General features: G+C 46.9%; 1 long non-coding RNA gene across 1 annotated transcript; it reads right to left on the bottom strand.

Annotated features, from left to right (window-relative positions):
* Positions 1-1,785: 1,785 nt before the first annotated feature.
* LOC146027102 (uncharacterized) lies at positions 1,786-17,360 on the bottom strand. The gene is made up of 4 exons (XR_014454668.1): positions 17,205-17,360; positions 16,335-16,364; positions 6,334-6,419; positions 1,786-2,195 (listed from the first exon to the last, which is right to left on the bottom strand). It is a non-coding gene; the product is annotated as an uncharacterized LOC146027102 (long non-coding RNA).
* Between the last annotated feature and the right edge of the window lie 2,870 nt (positions 17,361-20,230).

Raw genomic sequence — 20,230 nt, 5'->3', positions numbered from 1 at the left:
GGATAGCAAAATTATCAAAAGGGCTAATCGTATTGTGTGGAAGACTAGTGGCTTCTGACTGACTGAAGTGAGCGGGAAAACTTGTACACGGCAGACATTTTATTTATTTATTTGTTTATCATACCCCGTCCTTTGTTTTGTTTTTTCACTGTATTTCAATACTTCACCTCTGTAACATCCAGGGATTTTGTGGATAACAAAGTGGTTTTTAAAACCATTTAAGGAAAATTAGCTATTTTAATATTGTTAATATCTACAATAAAATGGAACTTCTGTATGTAATACAATGAATGATGTTTGGTTTGTGATCTCTTCCAACTGGAGCCAAATGTTTGGAGTACCCACCTTGGCCAAGGGTGAAAGATTTTCAAAGTTTCACTGCATTCCTGGGGCGGTACACCTGTCAAACCGTAACGCAGGTGTCTTAAGGCTAGCTCTCAGGGAGGACAGAAACCTTCCGTGGAGCAGAAGGTCAAAAGCTTTAAAATTTATAAAACCATATAAGTTAAATAAATTGTCTTTCTATCCTTAGGCTCAATTATGTGGTGATGGACAGGACTCATTTTATGATTGGCAGTCTCAAGCACTGTTTTTTTTTCCAATTAGATGGAACAAAAATAATTTTCATTGGTCCTAGACCACCAATCCAAGGCACCCTTTCAAGTACACTAGGGCACCACAGGGTGCTACAGCACCCAGTTTAGGTACCACTGGTGTAATGGGATGTTCAGCTGCACAAACTGCTGTTTAATATGGTAAGAAATCATTTGATATTCTGAATTTCCAAATATACAATCCACTTAGTCCTGCACTGACTGTTCTTTAAGCCAGTGGTTCTAAACCTTGGTCCTTAAGTACCCCCAACGGTTCATGTTTTCCAGGTCACCCTGCAGGTGCACAGGTGTACTCATTATTCACTGAGCATCAGTGTGGCAGAGAATGGCGACCATTTTCTTGTAGTGGCAGAGAATGGCGACCATTTTCTTGTAGTGGCAGAGAATGGCGACCATTTTCTTGTAGTGGCAGAGAATGGCGACCATTTTCTTGTAGTGGCAGAGAATGGCGACCATTTTCTTGTAGTGGCAGAGAATGGTGACCATTTTCTTGTAGTGGCAGAGAATGGTGACCATTTTCTTGTAGTGGCAGAGAATGGTGACCATTTTCTTGTAGTGGCAGAGAATGGTGACCATTTTCTTGTAGTGGCAGAGAATGGCGACCATTTTCTTGTGTGGCAGAGAATGGTGACCATCTCCTTGTTCTTCTCCAGAGGGTTTCCTTCATGGTAGGATGGGTGTGATGGGGTTATCATTGTACGGCCCAGGTTTAGGGAGATTGGTAGGCTCTTTCAGGAAGTCAGGGAGATCACTTTTTTTGTGTGTGTGTCTCCCTGACATAAAAGGAGAGTCAGCAAGTATGTGTGTGCTACAGTAGCTTTCCAGCTGTTGTGGACCTTTGTCCCATTGTGTTACTGCTCAAACCTCTGCATCTCGGTCCACAAGTCTTAGCACCCTGGAGGCCAGAAAGCTGACGGAAACCGCCTGTGGCCATATATAATAAGTATCGTCCATCCGTAATCCATATGGAGCCTCATGAATGGCAGAACTGTAATAGATTGTTCCTCTCAGAAGTAGCTGATATGAATGAGGGAAGGTAGAAATACTTGACTCATTATTATCCTAAACATCGAGCTCTTATGCTGTGCAACTAACCATGGGGAGACCGTTATAGATCTGTCCCAGCATAATGAAACACACAAACATAGAACATTTTGCACACAATCTCTTTAAAGGCAAGTTCAGTCACCTGTCCACACCCTTATACAATGGGAAAAAAATAACCACAAGACAGTGTGAACTGTAAAATATTTAGCAGTCAGTAATGTTTGGTGAAATACACAACATGATACTAAACATTCTAAAAATGATCCTAGGGCAGACATCCCTGATTTACGTATACCTTAATGTCATATTGTGACTGACGTTCCTATGACAAATATTACTAAGCTGCCTTCACAATTTGTCTCCTTGGTTGTGGCCACTTTCTGGATTTTGTGTACGACAGGCTGCCTCCAACTCTGCTCTCCCTCTGGACAGTGGCGCCAAAATACATTAGTTGATGGTTTGGTTTGTTGCGTTACTTCTCACCATCAGATTAAATTCTCCACCAGGAATATTCTTCAACAGAAATGTTTCCAGCTGCAAGACAATGAAATACTAAATCAGCGCTTCTCTCTCATTACTTTATTTATTAACAGTTTCTTATATAGCGCACACCTATTCCGCGGCACTGCACAGAGAGAATATTTGTACATTCACATCAGTCCCTGCCCCAGTGGAGCTTACAATCTATATTCGCTACCACATGTACAGGCACACAGACATTCTAGGTAGTGTGGCCAATCCCAGGATCGGTGGGATCCCGGGACTTGGCCTAAAAAAGTCCAGGATTTCAATCCCGGGATTGGAGAATCCAATCCCGGGATTTCGGGATTAGACTGCGCATGCGCAGTCTAATGCCGGGCAGCGTCTGAGCACTCGCTCAGACGCTGCCCGGCTGTTCCCGTAAACTGACCCGGCGTGCGGCCTGCGTAGCGTGACAGTAGAGGTCACGCTGCGCAGGCCACACGTCACCAGTGACCGCCGGCCTGCCTCCGCCTGCCCGCCTCATTTTCGCCACCCGCCTGCACGCCAGCCTGCCTCCGCCCACCTGCCTGCTGTCTTCGATGGAGATGCACTTGCCGGGAGGCACCGTGCACCTCCAAACCCACTCCCGGCCGCCCGCCCGCTCCCTTATGTAAGTAGATGTGTGCGGGTCGGCCGGGGTGGGTCCAATGCTAATAATGGGCTTTTTGGTTTGGATGCCAATCCCGGGATCCCGGGAATCCCGGGATTGAGCATTTTTCAATCCTGGATCCCGGGATTGAAAAAATGCCCCGGGATTGGCATCCCTAATTCTAGGGTTTATTTTTGTTGGAAGCCAATTAACCTACCTGTATGTTTTTGGATTGTGGGTGGAAACAAGAGTACCTGGAGTAAACCCATGCACGTACGGGGAGAATATACAAACTCCGCACAGTTAGGGCCATGGTGGGTATTGAACCCATGACCTCAACAGTCGGTGCTACCCACCATAAAGGGACAAATCCACCCTAAGCGTTGCTTAATGTAATGTGTTTCCTAACCCATTCTGTCCTGCCTACATCATGTCCAGGAGGTGATGGGCCATAGTTCCAATGTTCTCAATGACTGATCTGCTATTGTCTAGGTAATTCTAAAGCTCTGTACAACTTGGTGTAATTGTGACTTAGACAGATCGCACGGTGTGTTTATGGTATAGGAGGATTCATTTCACTTTTTATTTTAGCTTCAATAATTATTACTTTTGTTTGCCGAGCTCAGAAAGGCATAGAGAGCGCAGCGGTACATTTTGAAGGTGTTCTTTTCAACTATGTCTACATTCGGGACAAAAAAGTGAAAAGTTCATGTCGAAATAATGCTTGTGTTGACCTTCCAACCCTGTGGACCTTCAGTGGTTGACCCAATGACCCATACCCGGAGAGAGGGTCCTGCACTTTAACACTTACAATATTTCCTGGTCGCCATCTTTCTGTTCAAGGGCTTTAGTCAGCCAAAGCTACAGTATATTGGAAACCCTCTCCACTGAGTATAATGATCTAACTTCTGTCATCCACAATCATGTTCATTATTATATATATAATGGGGTGGACACACCAGTGGCAAACGCAGGATTTTCAAAAGGGGTTTTCCAGAGGGGCGGAGCAAAGCACGGAGATGGACACTTAGGTGACCCAGTATATGCCGGGTCAGTTAAAGTATTATAGATAGACCAAATGTGTATAAATAATAATAATAATAACACACATATATACATACATAACAGCAGTGTATGACCCCCTGGGCATAGCAATGTATTGGGGCCCCTACCTATCCTCCAGCGGTAGGGGTGGGGGAAGCTTTGATGTCCCGCAGGTGGTAGGGGGTATTATATCAACCGCTCAGCATGTAGGGCCTGGATCAGTAATTTCCACTAATTGCCCCTTTACTGCACAGATGGTGGGAGAAGGGGGCTTTGGGCTGAATGAAGGGGTCCTGATACATAACTTCCAGGGTGGTAGAGGACGTTTAATACGCAGAGGAGGGGTGTATAGTGGAGTGGGCTTATTATTCATAATTTTCTGGTGGGAGGACAGCTTGCTTGACTGCAGATATCTCCAGTTCCCAGAAATAGATATCTTAGATTTTAATGGAATACCTACTAATGGTATTGGGGACTAGGGGATCAGAGTTCAGGAGGCAGAGCAATCTGCCCACGAGTATATAAAACTACATACCAGGTGTGTGGAGCTGGAGCAGTAACCAGCTGCTGGAAGGCTGATATCTCTGGTTCTGGGAACAGTAGAGTCAAGCTACTAGTGTCCATCAAAGGGGGAGAGTCCCAGCTTTTGGAATATATCCTCAGAAAAACTCTAAGTCAGACAGAACCTGAAATATCTACCTGGGAAGAGCAATTAACAGGCTTGGATGGGGACCACTGTTTGAAGTCAGATATCTCCGGTTCCCACAGGCCGATTTTTTAAATTCTTGTACCCATGGAAAGAGGGGACCGTCAGCTTTCAGGCTAGGTCCCTTAGACTCCTGGGGGGGTTTCTGGGTAGTCAAAACCCCCCCCTGCGTGCGCTACTGCACACCGTTCGATTTAGACACGTTTTTGCTAGAGATGTGCAGATCTGGATTTACCTGGGTCTCAATACGGGATCTAATTGGCTATCCGAGTGTCACATGTGACAGACGATAGCAAATAAAATCCCATTTTGAGATCTCGGTAAATCCGGATCTGCACATCTCTAGTTTTTGTGCACCATCCTCCTGCCGTCCTCCTACCCTCCTGTTCGATTCAGGCAACCCACAGGGTCCCTACGGCTGCCGATAGCGAATCGTATTCATGGTCGTCTGGCTCGAACCGCTTGTACGCCCCATTACTTTGATGCATTTTCTGTTTTAAGTTGTTGGGTGGGTGGGGTTTAAGTGACTAAAAATTGTTGAGCATTATGGTGTTTTTCCTACTTAGATTAACAGTTACATTTTCAAGGCCAAGTATCGATGGGTTAAAATAATATAATCTATTATTGCTGAGACCTAAATCTCAAATGCTGGCCTGAACAGAAAAAATATTGATAACATTTCAATTTGAACCCAGACAAGTAGTACAGATATGAAAACTTTCATGTATTTTACTGTTCATTTCTAATTTATATATATTTAGTGTACAATAAATCTCAACTACATTAGAAACCATTTTAATCTTCAAGCCATTCCATTATAAATATTGGTTCAACCCACAAACTGACCGTATGCCGTCTCTAGATCCGTTTGGCCATTTAAAATCCATTAATCAAATTATTTGTCTAGGTGACTAGCACTGAGACAGCTCATTAGCATTGTGACTCTTGTCCCTTATAAAAGGACGCACAGGTCATTACGTAGATGTGACTGGTGAGCTGGGAAGAACGGGGTCTGTGTAACTAATAATAGAAGTGAAGGAGAGACTACCGCAGGCCACGCCAATATTGGGACATAGGCCCGTCACAGAAGTGATTATACAGATACAGAAGCATTCAGTCTTTCTTAGCCAAGGTTATCCTGGCATAGGGGTAAAGTGAGTAACTCCGGTCTCAGGGCCAAATGGGCCAACCGTTCACACAGCCACCCCTTCCCAAAGTAAAGTGGACAAACTAACTTCCTACCTTATATTTCATGAGACAGATTTGGTTTATTTGTTCTATCCACTGCACTGATCTATCTTTATATATATATATATATATATATATATATATATATATATATATATATCTATAGATATATAACTATAGATAGATAGTGAATTTGAACATTGTAGTGCATTATAGGGCAGTTGGTATGGGATTCCCTGCAGCAGTGATACAGAGGCTTGTAAACCACCACCCTTGTCTCAGATCCAGTTTGGAAGACCTAATTACAGTAGTTTGCTGAACTTATTTGGGCCAAAACCAAATTCATCTAATGTTGCCGCATGGGCGTCTAATGTTGCCGGGTTTGGGTGCCCAAACTAGGGATTTTGAATACATATTTTTGGCCACCAGATACTGCAAGAATATGTGTGCCGTGGGTAATGGGAGTCTGTTGGAGAAGCAATTGAATAGCTCTAATAGACACTCATTCCTTTATATGGCCGGCAGGTGGTGCGCAACACTATTCCCCCCTGAATATTTTATCATTTGTGTTTCAATAACTTTATCTATGACATTTCCTGCTCAGTGTAACAGTGTATTCTTACCATATTCACAGCAGAGTTTGTAGCCGTGCTGAAATCCTTGTCATCAGTAGCCGTGAAATCCACCTTGAAAACCAGCCACCCAAAATCTGCCGAAAAAGAAAATTACATTTACAATCATTTTGGGATAACGATGTTCTTCAAACAGACCTATGTTACTGTGTTAGGTTCGAGCACTGTACAGACAAACTGACAGTCACGTCAACAATATCAGCGTGTGGCTGCTTCCTTTCATGTCCTATTCCCTACTCCGAGCTGGGCAGCCATTTTGTGGCCCAACAAAAAAAGTTTTATGATGATTCTGCCTATAAAGTGACCAGGAACTCATGACATCTAGTCTGCAGTTTGCCATCTAGTCACAAAGCCTCCCTATTGTGTGCAGACACACAGCCATATCCGGACGAGTTGTGGGCACACTGAGGGGCTGATTGTGAGGCAGACTGATCTCGGTAAATGGGCACATTTATGGTGGCTGGTGCCACCATAAATCGCACCTGCGAATTTAACGCATTTAATAGGATTAACTCCTATGTCCTGAAAAGTACACACAGTTCTCTCATGCTATAGCTTGGAATCTTATATTTAGGTTTGCCAAAGGATGTAACCTTGCTCCTGATAATGTTTGGAAATAAATGCAGATGTGAAGGTAGTGAGGACACTAATACTACTTTCAGACCGCAAATGCTGTGTCGCACACGGGATTAGGACACGGGTCCCATCCCCAGAGCAACACGGCATTGCGGTCTGAAAGTTCCGACACAGACACGGCATATTGCCGAGTCGGTGACGTCACATGGGGCGGAGCTGGGCGGCGGCGCATCATCGGGTGCTCGGGAGGAGGCAGTACTTGGAGCTGACAGTGCTGCCTTCTCCATACTGTGAACGGGACACGGGTCGCTCGACCCAGGCACCCGTTCACACTGCACTTGACATGGGTCATAGCCGTGTTCAACCCTGGTCAATACCAGGGTTGAACACCCGTGTTGCTCGACCCGTGGTGGCCTTTTCAGACCGCACCTTGACCCGTGTTGGGGCCGCAAGAACACGGCAATAACCCGGGTCTAGTGTGCGGTCTGAAAGCGGTATAAATGAAGTTCCATTTATTTAACTAACGTCCTATGGGATACTGGGAATGGTCTTAAGACATTGGGTATTAGAGGGTATCCGCAGGAGACAGGCACATCTATAACTTTGAAGCTGGGTGTACTGGCTCCTCCCCTCTGATTTCCCACCCAGGAACCAGTTTAGAAAAATGTGCCCTCAGGAGAGGATGCACACTGCTGGAGCTCCAGAGAGTTTGTCTTCAGTTTATTTTCTTTTATTATTTTGGGGTTACTGTGTTGGACTTCACAGTATCCCTGCTTCGAGGGAGTCAGTTGAGGAGGGTTCAGCTGCAGGCCTCTTAAGGTACCGAGCTGTCCCTGCTGCAGGACCACTGTCCTGAGTGGGTGTTTGTACTCACGGGCATTGCGCTGCAGTGATACTCACCCCCAGCATGCCGCACACTCCTGACACAGTCCGAAGACGTCTGTGGTGAGTAGAAACCGGGGTCCCCACAGTGGGGTACCCCGGCTCATCGTGCGGCAAGATGGCGGCGGCGGCAGACGCGGTACCCTGCACAGGGGCTGCGCAGACCCCCCGTCACAGACTGGCTGCGGGTGACAGTCCCTGGGCTACCAGGGCAGATCCCACTTAAAAACGCTGTTCAGTGTAAGGGCGCCATTAACTGACAGCCAGCGCCAGTATAAAAATCAGTGAAGCCCCTGCACCATCACAGAGGGGCGGGGCTTCAGCGGAGCGAGGCCAGAGCTCTGAGCGCGCATACACTACTTCCTGCTTCTCCCTGGGCGCCATTACTGCCTCCAGATCACTCCTCAGCGGTGAGATGTTGGACAGAGGAAATCTGCAGAAAACAGCAAGTGTATTTAGCGCTAAAAATCGCTTAATTATCACACTGTTTTGTGTTTGTGCTTGTTACCAACTCCTAAATAGGAGTTCAGGTTGTACAGGGTGTGCTGGTCTCCTCAGTGTAATCTGAGCGCTCCCCCACGTGCTTGTTAAGCTACACACTTTCAGTGATAGAGCTCACACATATATAGCTGCTATACACTGCACATTGATTATATATATATATATATATTTTATTGTGATTGTGGTGTGTTTGTGGAAGGTGGTTATTTATTCCTTCACCATGGTAAGGAAATTAACCTGTCTCATTTGCAGCACCAAGTTTGTGCCTAAGTCCACCTCACAGATTACCTGTGAAGAGTGCATGTCCACTCAAACAGGGGTTTCACCCCAGATCAGTGGTACTTCACAATCAGACTCTCAAGAGCCTGAGTGGGCTGCAGGCATTAAAACCATGCTGCAGGCAGTGTCTACTCAATTGGCTGCAAATACAGTGCAGACCAAACAGGTGCAGCAGGACTTATCAGTTCTAGCCGCACGGGTGGATAATATAAATCCCACCACGGGCCAGTCACGGAAGCGTGCTGCGGCCGCCATGTTGCCTGATTCAGATGATGATCTGCAGGCGGGTGACGACACAGATGATAACGTGGACGACGGGGCTCTGATCCCTGATTCACAATCATCCCTCAGGGGCCCGGAACCTCTTATTATAGCAATAAGAGAAGTTTTAGACCTTCCCTTAGCAGACATGCAGGAAGGCGACCCGTTTTTTGGGTCCCAAAGGAAACAGCAGATTGTTTATCCTGAACAAGCTGACCTTGATGAGACATTTAAGGAGGCTTGGAAACAACCTGAAAAGCGTTTCCAACTATCCAAAAGGTTTAAGTCCAACTTTCCCTTTGATCCCGTCACTAGAGGGGTGTGAGAAGAGCCTCCGGTTGTGGACGCCTCGGTGTCCAGACTGTCCAAGAAGGTGGTTCTCCCCATTCCAGGGGCAGCAACACTGAAGGATAGTACAGATAAAAAGCTGGATACTACCCTTAAGGCCATGTATACAGCGAGTGGGGCGTCTCAGAGACCTGTCCTCGCCAGTTGTTAGATGGCAAAGTCCATTTATACATGGGCTTCTCAAATCCAGGAAGGTATGCTTGCCGATATGTCACTGGCGCAAGTTGGAGAGAGACTTCGCCATATACAGGATACTGCAAAAATCCTATGTGACACCCAAAAGAAGCTTGGAGCTATAAATGCTCGCTCTTTCGCAATGGCGGTTTCGGGTCGCAGGGCCCTCTGGTTGAGACAATGGGTAGCTGATCCAGAGTCTAAACGTAGTGTGGAGAATTTGCCTTTTAAAGGGGAAAAGTTGTTCGGTAGTGAACTTGACGACCTCATATCTAAGGCTACGGCCGGCAAGTCGACTTTTCTGCCGACGGCTCCCACTCACGCTAAACGTTCCTTTCATGGTCAGTCGTCTCAGTCCTTTCAGGCTTTTCAGTCCTTTCGGCCTTCCAGGCCCAGGCAGAGGGCGAGAGGCTCCAGCTCGGCCGTGGCAGGTTCAGGAAGCCCGCCAGCACAGGATCTCAGGATCGTGCCGCTAATGCCACCGCCTCTAAGCCTGCAGCATGACTCGGGTTCCGACCCTGGAGTCACATGCGAGGTGGGGGGTCGCCTGTCAGCATTCAGCCAGGTGTGGTCGGTCTCTCACCTGGATTCCTGGGTGAGGGATCTTATTTCCAACGGCTACAAGTTGGAATTCGAAAGACCTCCCCCTCACAGGTTCTTCAAATCAGGCTTACCGGCTCTGCATGCAGATCGGGTGAGCCTGCAACAGGCAATACAATGCCTACTGACGTCACGGGTTATCATACCTGTCCCACTGTAGGAACAAGGAAGGGGTTACTACTCCAACCTATTCCTAGTACCGAAGACTGACGGCTCGGTACGCCCCATTTTAAATTTAAAGTCCTTAAACCCCTTTTTAAGGGTGTACAAATTCAAAATGGAGTCCCTCAGGGCTGTAATAGCCAGCCTGGAGGAGGGAGAGTTCCTGGCATCGTTAGATGTGAAGGACGCCTACCTCCACATACCAATTTGGGGTCCACATCAGGCATTCCTGAGATTTGCGTTAAAGGACTTGCACTTTCAATTCAGAGCGCTGCCGTTCGGTCTGTCATCGGCACCTCGTGTTTTCACGAAGGTGATGGCAGAAATGATGGTACTGCTCAGGAGGGCAGGGGTCAACATCATCCCCTACCTGGACGACTTGCTGATAAAGGCAAGGTTGGAACAGATCCTGCTGCAGGATATAGCAAGAACCAGACAGGTTTTATCTGAGCATGGGTGGATCCTAAACATCCCCAAGTCTTCTCTGACGCCGTCGCGTCGTATCCTCTTTCTGGGCATGTTCCTGGACACAGAGGAGAAAAGGATTTTCCTCCCTCGGGAGAAGATGGAAGCCATACAATCCCTGGTGATGGTGATTTTGGCAAAACCTCAGGTATCCGTTCACCAGTGCATCCAGTTACTGGGCAGGATGGTGGCCACCTTCGAGGCCATTCAGTTCGGACGCTTTCACACCAGAGTGTTCCAACTGGATCTGCTTTCAAAATGGTCGGGCTCCCATCTCCTGATGTACAAGAGGATTTCTCTGTCACATCAGACCCGACAATCCCTTCTATGGTGGACTCAGGAGTCGAACCTGCTTGCAGGTCGGAGATTTGGCATCCAGGACTGGGTGCGACTCACGACGGATGCGAGCCTGCTGGGATGGGGTGCGGTGACCATGGACAGAACCTTTCAAGGTCAGTGGTCTCGGTGGGAAGCGAGACTCCACATCAATATCCTGGAGCTGTATACTATGCAGTGTTACAGGCTCAGGATCTTCTCCAAGGTCGAGCGCTCCAGATACAGTCCGACAATGCCACAACTGTGGCCTACATAAATCGCCAGGGAGGCACGAGGAGCAGGACTTGCATGAAAGAAGCTTCCAAGATCCTGGCTTGGGCGGAAATGTACTTGGTGGCTCTGTCGGCCATCTTTATCCCGGGTGTGGACAATTGGGAGGCGGACTTCCTAAGCCGTCACGCCCTCCACCCTGGGGAATGGAGCCTGAATTCTCAGGTTTTTGCTGCAATTGTGGACCGTTGGGGTCGTCCATCGATAGATCTGATGGCATCCCGGTTAAACCACAAGGTTCCCAAGTATTGCACAAGGACCAAGGATCCATGTGCAGTAGCTGTAGACGCCCTGACAATTCCGTGGGTGTTTCCCTTGGTGTACCTGTTTCCACCCATACCACTGCTGACAAGGGTACTCAAAAGGGTACGAAGTCAGGGAGTGGAAGCCATTCTGGTGGCCCCGGACTGGCCAAGAAGGGCTTGGTTCGCGGATCTGCAGAGCCTGCTGATCGAGGATCCTTGGCCCCTGCCCCTAAGGAGAGATCTTCTCACTCAGGGCCCTTGCGTCTTCCAAGATTTAGGGCGGCTACGTTTGTCGGCATGGAGGCTGAGCGGCAAATCCTAGCTCAAAAGGGTCTGCATTCATCTGTCATCACCACGATGATTCAGGCCAGAAAGCCGGTAACAAATACCCACTACCATAAGATCTGGAAAAGATACGTGGGTTGGTGTGAGGAACAGAAGGCCCCCCCAGCAAAATTTAACCTGAACAGGTTGTTGTGCTTTTTACAAGCGGGTTTGGATTTAGGCCTCCGTCTGGGTTCCCTAAAGGTCCAGATTTCGGCCTTGTCCATATTCTTCCAAAGAAAATTGGCTGTCAACCCGGAAGTGCAAACCTTCCTTCAGGGAGTGCTTCACATTCAGCCTTCCTTTGTACCACCTACACCACCTTGGAGTTTGGACGTCGTCCTAAACTTCCTTCAATCCTCCTGGTTTGAACTGTTGGAGTCAATTGAATTGCGGTACATTACCTGGAAAGCGGTGGTTCTTTTGGCCCTAGCCTCGGCTAGGAGAGTGTCCGAATTGGGAGCCCTTTCCTGTAAGAGCCCCTATTTAATTTTTCACTCAGATAGAGCGGAGTTGAGAACAAACCCGCGATTCCTTCCTAAGGTGATTTCTTCCTTTCACCTTAATCAACCTATTGTAGTCCCGTCTGCGTTGGGTTCACCGGATATTCCGGTATCCCTGGATGTGGTGCGTGTCTTGCGTGTTTATGTCCAGAGGACTTCAAGAATCAGGAAGACAGATTGTCTATTCGTCCTGTACGACGCACAAAAGAAGGGACACCCTGCATCTAAGCAATCTATTGCTAGATGGATTAGGACTACAATTCAGCAAGCCTATGTGACGGCTGGCCTGCCGACACCTTCTGTTCTAAAGGCTCATTCCACCAGATCGGTGGGCGCATCCTGGGCGGCTGCTCGGGGTGTGTCAGCTCTGCAACTCTGTAGAGCTGCTACATGGTCGGGGCAACACACCTTTGTAAAATTTTATAAATTTGATGCCCTGGCCAAAGAGGATACCCAGTTTGGGCAGGCAGTACTGCAGCAGTCTACGCACGTACCCTCCCTTTCTGGAAGCTTTGGGACATCCCCAATGTCTTAAGACCATTCCCAGTATCCCATAGGACGTTAGTGAAAATAGGAATTTAATACCTACCGGTAATTCCTTTTCACGTAGTCCTTATGGGATACTGGGCACCCGCCCTGTGCGGGGTCTGGCTGCAGCCTTATTCTGCTGTTAAAAGTTCAGAAGTTCATTTTATTGTCTTCTGGTTGTAAGGTCTAGTTTAGTGACTTTGGTTTAAAGAAAATCCACTTATTAAGTGGTATTATAGTTGTTTGTTATTTTGATTGAATGCGGGTGTGCTGGCATAAATCTCACCACACATTTCACACTTATGTTTACATAGGTGACATATAGGTCATTCCTCTCATATGTTCATTCTCCTTCGGGCACAGTTTTTCATTAACTGGTTCCTGGGTGGGGAATCAGAGGGGAGGAGCCAGTACACCCAGCTTCAAAGTTATAGATGTGCCTGTCTCCTGCGGATACCCTCTAATACCCAATGTCTTAAGACCATTCCCAGTATCCCATAAGGACTACGTGAAAAGGAATTACCGGTAGGTATTAAATTCCTATTTTTATGTACTAAGAATACTTACTATTGGCATTTTCCAGTTATTGCAATCTCCTTAAGGCAACATATAAACAGTATCATGGTATCTATTACAACTAAGTGCAACAGTACTGTACTTTAGGTCGGAGACAATTTACATGCATAATAGATATGACCACTAGGGGGAGCTGTGGTATTTCATTTTTTTATATTGATGATTTTACAACTTATGAAACAACATGAGTCAAGCAGTAAATCTTAAGGCCCCATCCACTAGTGCGATATAGCACTTTTCATGTGATTCCAACACATTGTTGCAACAGATCTCATGAAAAGTGTCCTTTTACTGGGATTGCGTGGTGAGATGCCAAAAGGCTCTATGGTATATCGCAGCCATGAATGGTAACGCATAGGATACATCGTATGCAAAAGTACCGCATATGATGTATCGTATGTGATCCAGACTCCTGGGAACCGCCGGTGAGTTGGCAGGGTATCGCATGCGAGACTTCCCACTAGCGGTTGCATTGCAAACACCACTAAAGCTTTCCATCTAACTAGATGGAACAAAAATCGGGAACTCTATTGGAGCAAAGGCAGTCAGCCACATGTTCCCAAATGCTGGAAATAGACAAAAAAACATTGTTTGTATATACAAGGTTGACATAGATTATGTTGACATGTACAAAATGTTGACATAATGAAAAGGTCGATATGGAAATGTTGACGTGGGGAATGGTTGACTTGAGTTGTACATTTTTTTGTCCATGTCAACATAGGTCACCATGGACACCATATAAGTTACCAGAGTTGAACTCCTGGGTTGCTAAACCAGGGGTGGTGCTTTCACACCGCACCTCGAGCTGAGGAGTCTGTTTATTAAGCCTTGGAAAGCGATAAAGTAGTAAGAGGCAAATTGTGATGGCAGGAGCTGATTGGCTGGTACTTTATCTCTGTCCAAGGCTTAATATTAAACCCCTAAGCACCCGGGAGTTATTCAATTATTTTGAATCTAGACCCGAAGCTGCGCTTATTGCAGATTTCTGCCCTTACACACCAACCGCACTTAGCCTGGGAGCTGCACTGTAACACACCTAGGGGGTGATTCAGGTTGGCTCGTTGATATGTGCATTTGGTCCGGGCACCAATATTACGGGTCTACGCATGTGCAGACCCACAGTGCGAACGCCTACGGTGAATATCAGGGGGTGGGCAGGAGGCTGTCACACAGAAATGCTTGGCGTCCCCATGCTAACGCAGGCGTGTCAAAGTCTGCACAGGCAAATAAAAGTGAGCCTGACTTTTATTTGTGTATCGGTAGAAAAAAAATGATTCGATGGTTGGCGTCCAATGAATGATTTTTCACCTGTACGCCCACAGGCACGGACATTCGGCCAGCGAAGGGCAGCGGGTGTTCTCTTCCCCGGCAGGCAGCGTTTTCCCTATCTCTAGGCAGCGAAAGAAAGCTGCTTAGCGAGTGAGTCTGAATCAGGCCCCTAATGCTGGGCCATCAGCACAGGAAGTAACGGAACAGCTCTGAGGCACAAGAATGGAAGCTAAATTCCTGCATATAAATAGGATCGTCCCCTCTGTCTGTTGACCTGATAATATTTAAAAATGTGAATATTTATATTTTGGAGTGCAAACAACGCATAGATTTTGTCTGATAGTATAAAGTATAGGCAGCTTGTAATTTAACTGCTTGCGATCAGGTGGATAAGACAATGCTCCTATGTACATGACTCAAACCTCTGCGGGCACAGTCTGACCCTGTCCATTCTGTTAGTAGATAGTGATTATAACACCACTGTCATAGAAATGAGCAGGGGTTAAAGTGAGGGGGAACGGGGTGGAACTGAGTTCCACCACCTATAATGGTGAAGTGGAACATTTTAACCTGCACATTGGCCCTGCACAGTAATTATCACAGAAAAGCATTCTAGTTTGCAAGGGGATGCCAAAAACCATACCACTGGCCTTGTCTCTGTCGAATGGGGGGAGGGGAGGGGGTGTAATTAGGCGACATAGAGAAATGAGTTCCCCCACCTCTGCACGACCACTTTATGCCCTTGAAATGAGTCCAAATGGTTCATGTAACAGAAATCAGTACTTATATGTTAGCCGGGCGCCCGGCTACCCTACGCTGAGAACTTAGCTTGGCTACGTTCTCAGCGTAGTCATTGCCGGGCGCCCGGCTAATATATGTGGGATTCAGCGGGCAGCGGGCGGAGGGGGGAGCATTAAACTTACTATCCACGATATCCCCTCCGGCACTCGGCTCCCCACAACGCGGCTGCCATGACAGTTCTCCCTGGGTACGCAATTAGCGTAGTCACCGCTGGGGGGAGCATCACAAGGTTTCCCTGCTCCCCCAGCGGTGACTACGCTAATAGCGTACCCGGGGAGAACTGTCATGGCGGCCGCGATGCGAGGAGCCGAGTGCCGGAGGCGCCGGGGACATCGTGGATAGTAAGTATAATACACACACACACAACACCCACTAACACAATCCTATCCACACTACACACACACAACACCCACTAACACAATCATATGGCCACTATCCACGTCATGCCCCCAGTGTCCATGTGGGCGTGGAGTTAATTTTAGAACGTGTGGCGAGCCACCGAGCCCGAAGCGTGGCGAGCGGACGCATATCTGCGTCACCTCACGGGGCTCGCTGCGCTCGCCATGCTTCAGGCTCGGTGGCTCACTGCGCTCGCCACACTTTCTATAATTAACTCCACGCCCACGTGGACACTGGGGGTATGACGTGGATAGTGGCCATATGATCCTTTATGTATTAGCTGGGCTCCAATTACGTAATTTGCGTAATTTGCGTAATTTACGTCATTTGCATAAGTCACGTAGTTTACGTAACCAGCATAGTGGTGTATTGGTATTCTCGATACACCACTACGCAAACTACGTAACGGGCACCCAACATACAGTATAAGTACCCAGAAATCCCATCCAATCATCCAGCACAATCCAGCCTGCAGCCTCCGGCATCTTACCTGACTGTGTGGAAACCGATAGCAGAAACACTGGACACACGGCACCATAAAAAAGAAAGAGCAGAGTGTGAGTTGAAGGACTTATACATTTATTTATTAACAGTTTCTTATATAGCGCACACAGATTACGCAGCACTTTACAGAGAGAATATTTGAACATTCACATCAGTCCCTGCCCCAGTGGAGCTTACAATCTATATTCCCTACCACATGTACACGCACACACAGACATTCTAGGATTAATTTTGTTGGGAGCCAATTAGCCTATCAGTATATTTTTGGATAGTGGGAGGAAACCGGAGTACCCGGAGGAAACCCACACGGGAGAATATACAAACTCCGCACAGTTAGGAATCGAACCCATGACCTTAGCGCTGTGAGGCAGTAATGCTAACCATTACACCATCCGTGCTGCCCTATATACATGATCGGAATAACAGTAAACAAGGCAAACATATGAAATTAGCAGTGAATTAGATCCATAGATGGACAAATGGATAAATTACAGATACATAATGATGACAGATACAGAATGACTTGCAGAACCCCCTTCACACCAATGGATGAACAGTTGAGCGGCGACTGGTCTGTCCGGCTGCTGTGATCAATAGACACAAAATACTGTATAATGAGAGACTGTTACCTGCAGTGAGGAGAGATGGCAGCAACCATGGGAGAGACATGACTACTCTGTGTTGGATATGGATTATCTGTGAGGTGGACAACAACTCCTCAGAGGGAAGGTGTCTGCCAACCCCCCCACCCCCCCACCCCCCTACACACACACACACACACCACCCCCCGCCACTCACATTTCCATTTATTGAGGTTTACACAACGCACAAACAAATGATGTGTAAACAAACCTACTATTATCTCAGAGTTGGCACAGAGACATGGACCCACTCATAGCCACGTTCTATGCCAATGATCTGGAGTCGGGCATCTCAGTCTCAGACACCCCATGCGTTCCATTTTGTACTAAAACAAAGAAATACGGATGTCTTGGACAGTCGGCATTGGGGTGTGGCTCCTAAAAAAAAAACAAAAAAAAACATAGCCACACAGGAAAAATAAACCATTGCCATCAAAAACAGAAAGAAGAATATCGGGATAACACATTTTTTTGTTAAAATTATATATGCAGGTGGGTGTGAGAATGTGGGAGGCACACTAGTGTACAATGAAATGGTCTCTGCTGAGCCTGGCTGGGTGTTCTCCCCCTTAGCTCCCTGCTCAGCTTGAGGGGTAAGCCCTGGAGTGCAAAGAAGTAATCACAAATACGTGATGACAAAGGGGAGAGAGGGCCCTGCTCGCACAAATTCTAAATTTAATAGCAATAAACAATATAATCCCATCATCATTAATTGACTCTAAAAATCATTTACGCCATTCAACACAATTATTCCCTTTTACAGCCATTAGCTCTCTCATCCTCATTGGTTACTGCACATAGGGGCGCATTTATCAACATATTGCGATGCCGGCGCAGTGGCATCGCCGGACATCGCATTGCGGTGTTGAAGTACACCGCCTGAATGTATCAATAAAAGGGCACAGGGACAGGGCTCCGTAAGGAGCCCGTCCCTGCGAAGCCCTGACCCGGAAGCCGGGGTCTGCGCATGCGCGGTTATGCACTGACCCCCGCCGACCCCTGTGACCGCACTGCCCCGCTCGGCAGTGCGATCCCGCAGCCATAGGCTGCAATGGGCTATCCCCATATCAGAATGGCGATAGCCCAGGGATGCGAAGCCGGGCTGCCCGATGTTAATACATCGGGCAGCTTCGCATCCCCCATAGAAACCTATGGGGGATGCGGCCGGCGGCGGTGCAGGGGGGATCGCAGCAGGGATCGGAGATTCCTGCTGCGGTCCCCCTTTGATACATTTAGGAGATACTTAATATTTGCGGCTAAAGGATTTAGCCGCAAATATGGTTTGATAAATGGGCCCCTAAGTCATTCATTTTCTCCCCCCACATTGCGAGATGTGCTAAGCTTTGAAAAGTGATAAAGTGGAAAGGTATAAACCTCCAACCTCCACCCAACCAGCTCCTAGCTTTCATTTCTCAAACAGTGGGGCAGATGTATTTTAGCGGCGCTTATCGCGCCCTATAATAATTCCTGCTTCGCCTCATTAATGAGGCGAAGCAGGAGGGGAGACCGATAAGATGTTTTAACATCTTGTATGCCGAAGCGGGGGGAGCGCTAACTCGCCCCTCTGGCGATGTCCCCTCCTGGAGACTCCTTCCCCCGGCCAGCTGGAGTAATTGTGAAATCTACCAGGATTTCCCAGGTAAGTATATAGATGACTCCTTCTTCTTCAAAGATTACACGTTTGCTTAAAAAGACTGGTTTTCTTTTATTATACGTTAAACAATGCATTAAGCAGAAAACATTACAGTGTAAATTATTCTCTCGCAGGAGTAATTACATGAAATGCACCACCATTTAAATACCAATTTTATTTAGCCGGAACCTGTCTGTCCTCCACTTGTACTCTTCACTCGACAGGCTCTCACAATAAACATAACATATTTTCCTACCTTTGACGCTAGAAATAACAATGGTAAATGCAACAACACTTAGATATCCTACACTATAGGTGATTATGTACTAAAACACCGACAAAAATATTTACGACTTATTGCGCAATAAGGTATATTTTTATATAACTTATAATTGCTAACTGGAACTAAGCTGTTCTAGTAAATGTTTCTAGGTTGACGCTTTCTCCTCTTAGTTGAGTTGCTGGACACCTACTGAAATAGGCGTAATGATGAGTTGACTGTAATGAAATAGGCGTAATGATGAGTTGACTGTAATTTCCCGTACTGACTTTTTCTACTTTGGTAGCTGTAACTCTGTATATAACACTATGCTCCTCTCGTTGGGGGCGTCCCCTGGCTTCTTGTTAGCCGGGTTTAGCCCTTGTGTGTTTTCATATACTTTCTCTCTTGTGTGCTATGCAGCGCTCCCTGAAGCTATCATGGATCGGATGTAGTTCCCTTGCGTCAACTAATGGATGTTGTTATGTCCCTTTAGGCATCCCCTGGCTTCTTGTTAGCCGGGTTTAGCCCTAGGTATTTATATATGTCTAAGTAAGCGACACACGGGGTTAGTATTTAGACTGTCCAAACTCCACAATCCCTCACTTGTACTTGTTACTCCTTAGTCTAAGCCGCACCGTCTTGTTCTGACTGACTAAGTATGTCCCTGTATCACTTATGCTGTATGGATAGACAGGGAGAACACACGATTTACACTATGTCACTCTGCCATTCTTGACCATAACTACTTCCAATGTGTCAATTATTCCCCTTCCTTTGGTATATCAGGATACACAGACTCTGTAATGGATGTGGCTATAGAGTTGACATATGCGGTGAATAAGGGTTTAGGAAGTCTCTTACAATCACACTTGAACTGCGACTAGCAACGGTGCAACTAACATTGCTCACCCATTAATGTCACTGGTAAACCTGACAGCAGGGTGCTTTCCAAGACTAAGCTGCTGTTCCTTAATAAGCAGCTATACTGTTCTCTTCTTAGTATAACTAAGCTGTACTCATACCAACTGTATTGCGATTGTTAACAGTAGATATTACTAGAAATGTTCTGGCATTCACTGTATATTGCAACCATGCATAGGGGACACGCTGTCACTCTGACTTGACTAGGCTGCTATGTACCAAAGGTGATAGGCTGCACTGGAGAGGGACGATACTGCCTACTTGGGCATTTTGGATACTGTCTTTGCCTGCACTGAGTTGCCTGAGATGGGGGCGTTTTGTGTACTGACTCAGCCTGCACTAAGCTGTATATAATTGCGGGACTTGCGGAGGAAGGTGTTGGGTTAAATATGGGGCTGGAGTAAGACACACTCACCGCGCCCCTC

This window comes from Crinia signifera, chromosome 8 (genome assembly GCF_055691185.1).
Source record: "Crinia signifera chromosome 8, ASM5569118v1, whole genome shotgun sequence".
Taxonomy (NCBI): domain Eukaryota; kingdom Metazoa; phylum Chordata; class Amphibia; order Anura; family Myobatrachidae; genus Crinia; species Crinia signifera.
Note: the sequence above shows the minus strand (reverse complement) of the source record. Positions and strands in the feature narration are given on the sequence as shown.